This window comes from Galeopterus variegatus, unplaced genomic scaffold, assembly GCF_000696425.1.
Source record: "Galeopterus variegatus unplaced genomic scaffold, G_variegatus-3.0.2 Scaffold1327, whole genome shotgun sequence".
NCBI lineage: Eukaryota > Metazoa > Chordata > Mammalia > Dermoptera > Cynocephalidae > Galeopterus > Galeopterus variegatus.
Window position 1 is genome coordinate 122,138 of NW_007727438.1, and position 7,997 is coordinate 130,134.

Sequence of the window (7,997 nt, forward strand, 5' to 3'; positions counted from 1 at the left end):
CGGCGGCGGGCACGGGCCTGGCGGGCCGCGAGCAGTACGGGCGTGCGGGCTTCGCGGGCTCCTACGCCAGCCCCTACCCCGCCTATGTGGCCGACGTGGGCGCATCTTGGGCCGCCGCCTCCGCGGGCCCCTTCGACAGCCCGGTCCTGCATAGCCTGCCCGGCCGGGCCACCCCAGCTGCGCGATACCCCAGTCTCGGTGAGTACTGAGCTCCGGGCCGGGGGTGGTCGGGGCGGGCCGGGGGCTGCCCCGAGCCCCGCTGGGGTCCCCATTCTGCACAGCTGTGCGCTGGCGGGTGGAGGCATCGAGTTTCAAGGCAGGCGAATGGAAGATGGCGGTGGCGGGGGCGACGGTGGCGCAGCTCGAGGAGTCCGGAGCCCCTGCGCCGGGCCGCACGTGGCGACAGGAGGCCGCTGGGCGCACGGAGAGTCGAGGAGCCGCCTCGGGAGGCCGGGGGGGACGGCGCTGGCGGCCGCGGGGTCTCTGTCCCCATTTCCTCCCGGTCCTCCCCAGAGGGCCCCGTGGGGAGCTGATTGCATTGGCCTGGACCTGAGACCTTCTGGGCCATTTGGCGGCGCAGCTGGAGGACCCCTTGGGGTGGCAGATGATTCTTCTGTCGGGGGTTTCACACCGGGAACAAAGGGACAGAGCAAAGGAGACCGCCTGGGAGAGGGTTGAACTGGGGCCCGCACTGTGGGTGCCTCGCGGTCGAACCGTGGGGTCGCGTTGTGCTGCCGGCCGGGGACAGACACGCCGGGTCAGTGTCGGGGAACACGGGGAGCCAAGAGGGGCTTCTTTACAACTCCCGAGTCACATGCAGACTGTCGCAGCCGTTCCACGCGTCGAGCCTCCGCTTCTCCTGAGGAGGAGGGGAGTTAGAAATGACAGTCGCGTCGGGCGCGGTTTACTGTTTCCATCGGTGTCAGGCCTGGGACGGCGCAGACGCGTCCCACTTCCCCAGACTTAGCTGAGGTGCCTCGGCACGCCGGGCTGAGAGACGGAGGTGGCAACCGCCATTTGGACATGCAGACGACCTCTGGTCCTGCGGGATTTCGGGAAGGGATGGAAGACTGGGTTTGGATTGAGCCGGTTCTCGGGGAGGAGGGGAAGCCCCGACCTGAGAAACAAAGTTAACATTTATTGACCACCTACTAAGTGCTAAATCCTTCTGCATTTGCTCTCACTTTGAAGAGTAAAGCCTGTCCCTCCCAGGTGTCCAGTCTCGGGCTGACTCCAAGAAGGGCCCGGGCTTTGAAGAGCTTTTAAATTATCCTCTGGCCCTGGGAGGCCAGGGAAGGTGCCCACGGGGGTCCAGCCAAATACACATCCCAGGTAAACTGATTAACCGTGGAAGTGGCGCCGGTGCCGGGTCTGGGCTCCTAGTGTTCCCCTCCACCTTGGGGGAGCGAGACGGCAGCCCCCAGGAGAGGAGGGGCCGCTGAGCCTGGGGACGACCTTGGCGCGATAGCGCGTGGCCACATCTCCATACAATGGCGGCGCGGGGTGGGGGCGGGAGGTGGGCGCCTGGTCCCTGCGTTCTTGAAATCTCTGGGTTTTCTCCAGAACTCTCTCAGGGGCCTCGGATTTCGTAAGGAGAAGTAGTCCCCGTGGGCCACAGTTGTTTTAACTTGAGGGCGGGAAGGGGGACTTTGCTTTGTAACCCTATGATCCTGGAGTGAGAATTTGATGTTTGATTAAGGAAAAGAGAGAATTAAAAAACCCAAAGGTGCAGGATACTTTCTGGTCATCAGAGCTAGAACCACAGCAGTGTAAAAACTGAGTGTTCAGATTTAAGTAAGTCATGTTTTCCAAATCCATTGTCCACAAATAGCAAGCTGACCTCCAGGGAACTTCTTGCCAAAAACTGCTGCCTGTCTTCTCTGGTCTCTGGGCTCTGCCCTGCCATTTCATGAGGTCCCACCTGAAGACAGCTTTGGGGACTGGCCTATGCTGGATTTTCTCTTCTGCACACAGCCACATCTCTTCAGGGGTCAGGCGTGAGTGGTGCCAGGTCATCTCTGTGAGGGAACAGGAGGCTGGTTGAATTTGTTGGCTTGCAGATTTCTACCATTTTGCGTGGGTGGCACTTACATAAAAGCAACTTAAGTTAAAAGCACTGCATGTGAATATGCTTTCTGTATGTTTTTCTCAGCACATGGGCCATCCTGTAAATGCCTGGTAGCTTTAGTGAGGACCTACACCACATACGCTACTGAATGATGGAAGGAAGATGAAAACTGATTTTACGGTATTTATCGAAAGCTTCCTGTGGGGAGCTACCACTGCGCCCTAAGGTGGCCAGACCACGTGATGGTATGAGCTCAGACTTTTGAAGTAGGCAAACCACAAGCCCCATGAGGTCATGGGCAAGTTACTTACCTCTCTAAATCCTTTTCTGTAAAGTGGGATCATCATAACTACTTTTAGTTTTGTCTTAAATTAGAAAAATAAAGTAATATTTGCAAAGTATTTGGCTTTGGCCCTCTGTAAATGATCGCTGTTTTATTAAACAGTCACTCTTTATCATGTACGGCGACCAGTTTTTCTGGTTTGCCCAGGTTGAGGGGTTTCTCAGGAATTGGGATTTTTACTGCTACACCTGGGACAGTCCCCAAGGAACAGGGATAGTTGGTCACCCTAAACAAACGTGAAAAATGGGTAAATGACCCATTGTCATGGTGTGGTTATGAACTGAGAGCAGAGAGAGAGAGAGAAAGGTGGTTCTTACCTCTGTCTGAGACTCTGGAATTCTCCACCTGAGTGGTGCCATCTGCACCTTCATCTGTCTTGAAGGGTGAGTGGGAGTTTGCCAGGGAAAGAACCTACAATCTAGAAAACAGAACAAGCGCGATAGTATGCCCTCACTTACCAATACACTGTGTAGTACGATGAAATACTACAACACAGTCTGTTGTTTAAATAATAAATTTATCACCGTAGGTAAAGCTACAGAGACTAATTTAACCTTAATTCAGAAACTGCTTTTAATTTAAACTAGGGGAAATAAGCGAACACCTTTTTTTCCCATGAAGTATCAACTGCTTTATTAACAATATTCAGTATTAACAGTAGTTACTCTCTTGCTAGAATTCTTACATTGGTTACTGGAATAAGGCAGAAATCAAACTAGTGAAAGCTAACAGGGACATCTGCAAAGCCCTGCACTTAGTTTGGAAGAAATTATTCTGCCCTGAATACAATGTATGTGAACTTTAATTCATTCCAAGTTCAATATGAGCCATGACTGAAACAACAGTTAGATCATTAATTAGGCTGCATTAATGGAATTATGTGACCTTACTGAGGGCAGGTGCAGAGTCTTACTCATATATAAGTGCTTGGCACATGCTGGGCACTTAGCAAATATTTGAATAGAGATCTTGGAGGTAATTGCCCTAGGACTCTGCCCTTCCATGGTCAAACCCCATAAAAGGGCTACTTGAGTCCTTTAAGAGGCAAACTGGAAAGCCCTCAAGGAAGAGGGGGCAGGATGGGAAATGGTTCTGGAAACCTTGGGGGGACCATTGGAGGAATAGAGCTTTTTAGGTGAGAGAAATCACTGGTTGGCTAAGAGCAAGAAGCAGAGGATGACTGTTACAAATATCTATAAGACAAAAATTAAGCAGTCTGTGGCCTTTTAACTGTGTGATGCTCTAGGTGAAAAGAATGCTTTCATACATATTGTTCTTGTTTGGAAATGGAGCATCAACTATGCCTTGTCTTCATGATAAACTCCTGGGCACTGGAAGTGCTTAAGGAGAGGTGGCGTGCCGTCTGCAGAGGGGCTGTGCAGGCAGCTCTTGCATTTCAAGGGCTAGGATCTGTTGTGTGCATGTGAAATAGTTACAGCAGAATTAAATATAGCTATCTCCTTTTAAAGAACCCAATCAGTGGTTACACGGGCATATATACATTCGGCAAAACTCATGAAAATGTACTCTTAAAATGAGAGTGTTTATTGTAAGTACGATACACCACAATAAAGTTGATTTTTTTTTTTTTTACCAATGATGTTTGTACATACTTAAGATTGAAGAGGAGACTGAAATGGAGATTATATGTAAATGTGTCTTGAAGTATATCCTTCAAGCATATCTATGCTATAGCCTACAGCATGGTGGTAGTTGTTATTGGAAAAGCTAGAAAAATTTATTTTCCTATGGAATAACAATTCTTTTGTGTAATGAGAAACAAGCAATTATGATATTCTCAAAGGATCTCAAAAAATTTGAATCATTTTAAGTGTAGATGAAGATAGCAGCACAATGAAATACATGTATATCTCTCAGTGTTACCCAAGGGATTTTTCTAAAAGAGGGTTTTGCTTCATTAGCGTGGGGTGGGGACATTCAAGGTGTTCTAAGAGTTTGCTTATGGCACAGGTCAGTGGAAAATTCTGAAGTGCTTTCTGGATCTCTTTGGGACTGCTTATCAATTAACCCAGCTGCTTTCAGAGCTAGTTCATTTATGTAGGGAACTTTGTGAGGCTAACTCTGTAGCAGCTTGTTTGGCTAGAGAACAATTTGTCAGGCTCCAGGAAAGCCGAAGCTGTTTAACTTTCCGGTTACCACCCTGAGCGGGTCAATCAGAGCTGGGGCTGGTCTGTGGCGCTAAGTGGAGAACCAATTAAAGGAAGGAGGTGTGCTGGGGTGGCCAGGGGTGTGTCACTACCTCTCCTGAGACCTGTCACTTGCCCATTGTTTCCTTCCCATCAAAAGGTCAGCCACATTTGCTGGGCACTTTCTAAGCACTTGGGTGGAATGATGCAGAGGAGACAGTTTTAGATAACACTTTCTTCTGTATCCCTCCCCATTTTTTTCTTACTTGAATGCACTAAGAAAACAAACATACTCTAAGGTGTGGAGAAATAGGAACTCTGATACCTGTGGGTGGGAATGCAAATTGGTACAACCTTTACGGAGAGTCCTTGGTAATATACCCATCAAATTACAAAGTAGATAGCTTTGACACAGAAATTTTGACTTCTAGGAATTTATTCCACATATTAATTACAGCTCTTTGTAAGAACAAAAATTGAAAATAACCTAAATACACATTATTAGGGGATTGTTCATATACCCCTGGTACATACAAACCGTAAGGTATCATGTAGGCATAAAAAGTGATGTGGTGCGTAATGTAATGGTGTGGAATCCTCTCCAACACATTGATAAGTATGGGAGGTGTGTGTAGCACTGCACTCTATCTGTAAAAAAAAAAGGGAAGAAAATATATCTAGAGATAATTTGTGGAGAATTTGTAAGTACAAATTCTCACAGGGAATTGTAACATTGATTGCCTGTGGAAAGGATAACAGGTAGGTGAGGAATAGGGTGGGAAAAGGACTTTTATTATGTGCTTTGGAACTTTTGGAAATTGTTTTAACCATCTTAACCATTTTTTATAGTAATTTCTGTGCTTCGCTATTAATCTGTTAAATAACAACTACAACAAGAAAATACATTTGAAACACAAGGAAGTTTAAGTTTTATTTAATTTTTTTTTTCCTTTTTGTCTTTTTTCTTGACCGGCAACGGATCGCAACCCGCAGTGTCGCTCCCGTACTGGACCGGGACCGGCCACGGGATCGCAACCCTCGGTGTTGCTCCCGCCCCTTGCTCAGCCAGTGAGCGGCCGGTCTGCATGTGGGATCTGAACCCTCGGTGGGAGCGCCACTGCGCTTCCCAAGCGGCGCACCGTAACGGTGCGCCACCGGGCCGGCCCATTATTTAATTTTTTTTATTGCCTTAACTATTTTTAAATGTACAGATCAATAGTGTTAAGTATTTTCGCATTGCTGTGTAACAGATCTTCAGAACTTTCTCATCTTGCAAAACTGAAACTGTACTCAATAACACAGCTTCCCATTCCTTCCTCCCCTCACCCCTGTCACCTGCCCTTCTACTTTTTGTCTCTATGAATATGACTACTCAAGGTACCTCATATAAGTGGAATCATACAGTATTTGTCTTTTCGTGTCTGGTTTATTTCACTTAGCATGATGGTTTCGAGTTTCATTCATGTTGTAGCATGAGTCAGAATTTCCTTCCTTTTTAAAGGCTGAATAATATTCCATTGTATGTACCTACACATTTTGTGTATCCATTCATCCATGGATGGACACTTGGGTTGCTTTTACCCAGACCTCTTGGCTATTGTGACTGAGGCTACTTTGAACATAAACATACAAAATGGAATCGTCTGAGTCTTAGTGAATATAAGATATATTTTAAAAACTGCATTAAACCAATTAAGTTTTTAAAAACAAAAGGTATTCATGAATGAACTTCCTGTAAGTCTTTCTCTCTCTCTCTCTTTTTTTTTTAGGATTCTGTATTTATTGTTTATGGATGCACAGGAAAAGTGCTTTAAGATGTAAATTGTTGTTTATTGAATTTGGCTTTTACCTATTCTTTTAGTCCTGGGGTTTTCCTTGGTGCTCAAGCTTCTTCAGGATACTGCCAGGCAGACCAACAGCATCCATAACTGCAGTCCTGAGTTTGGCTTTTGACTTTGCTTATCCAGCAGGAGGTTACTTTACTGAGGAAAAAAATCCCTTATGCTAGTCTAAGTACTGGTAGCAGATCTAAGACAGCAACACCCCACCTACATACTGGTGTAGCTTCCTGAAGTCCCAAACACTCACAGAGGCACAAACACACACAAGCGGGGCTTTTCCTGGTGTGTGGTTTTCCCTCAGGTTATACTGGGGCAATGATGGGAAAGCCTTTGAAGCACGAGTTATCTTCCTCTATGGTGATTCTTTTAAAACATTCTTTTAAGCCTGTCTTTTTTTTTTAAATTAAAATGTATTGATTGTACATATTTGTGGGGTACAGAGTTATATTTCAATACATGTATACAATTAGGGTGATCAAATCAGGGTAATTAGCATATTTGTCATTGGAAAAGTTAATCATTTCTTTGTGATGAGAAGCCTGTCTTTTCAAGACAGTTGAGTTGTACTGAATTTAAACCTGAAGCCGGCTGCAAGGTTGCTGCCCTATTTGCATAAGAAAGAGGAAGGGCCGCAGGTTATTCCTTGCTTTGTTCCGAAGGAGGCCCTGGGCTGCTGCTTTAAGAACTTAAGGGAACTGTTTGACACCTGAAAGTTTTTGTCTTTTGGGGACCTCTTGGGCCTATGTATCCTGCAGAACAGTGATAAGGCTCCCCCTTGGGAATGAGTACCGCTCTGCTGTATTGACACTCCGTGAACAGATTACTCAAACATTTTATTGGCTATCTGTATAGAGTTACTCCTTTGTCACCTTCTTAAAAAGTCAGGAGTAATAAAGAATGGAGTTATAATAGGAGTAATCTTGAATCTATTTTAATTTATATAAAATATTTTGGTAGATTAGTATTTAGATACTAGCTAACAACTTTTCAGGGGTAGTAGCCTGTACCTTGCAGAATATCCCATTGTGAATAGTAAATTGTCATGTGTCAGTGAGGAACTTGTCAGATGACAGGGACTTTTTTGTCCTTCCCTGAGAGGGAGATATTATGATCTTCAGTTTGCTGGAGAGTAACCTGCCCAAGTCCCCACAAGTAGTAAACAACAGCTCTGGCTTAGAACCCAGGTGCGTCCAACCTCCAGGATGGTATGCTCCCCTTTCCACTCTTTGCATTTGCCAAATTTGAGATGAGGGCCTTCAGCCTTTCATAACCAGAAGATTCCTGGTGGTTGAAGGACTCTTAAGCTTGGATCTCCCATCACTTGTCCCTCCACCCATTCCCTCTCCCTGTGTAGCTTCTCCCCAGGTTTCTCTGCCTCCTGCCAATCAGTGTCTCTGCAGTGCCGTGTCTTCCTGAGCAGCCTCCACCTCATCCTGATGGCGCAGAACGTGCCATGGGAAGTACAGTGCTGGGGATCCTGCCCTTGCACAGCCTCCCTGTTCAGCCTCCCAGCTCTGGTGTGCAGAGAGTTTGTGAGATTTCCCAGAATTCATACCCTCCAAACTAGAGCATTCTCCTAACTCTGGGGGGGGGGGGGG

The 7,997-nt window shown here is 46.5% G+C and overlaps 1 protein-coding gene across 1 annotated transcript in view; it reads left to right on the forward strand.

Moving 5' to 3' along the window:
• The window catches only part of GATA4 (GATA binding protein 4), a 73,869-nt gene that overhangs the window by 28,902 nt on the left and 36,970 nt on the right, over positions 1–7,997 (forward strand). The gene's annotated exons all lie outside the window — the stretch shown is intronic.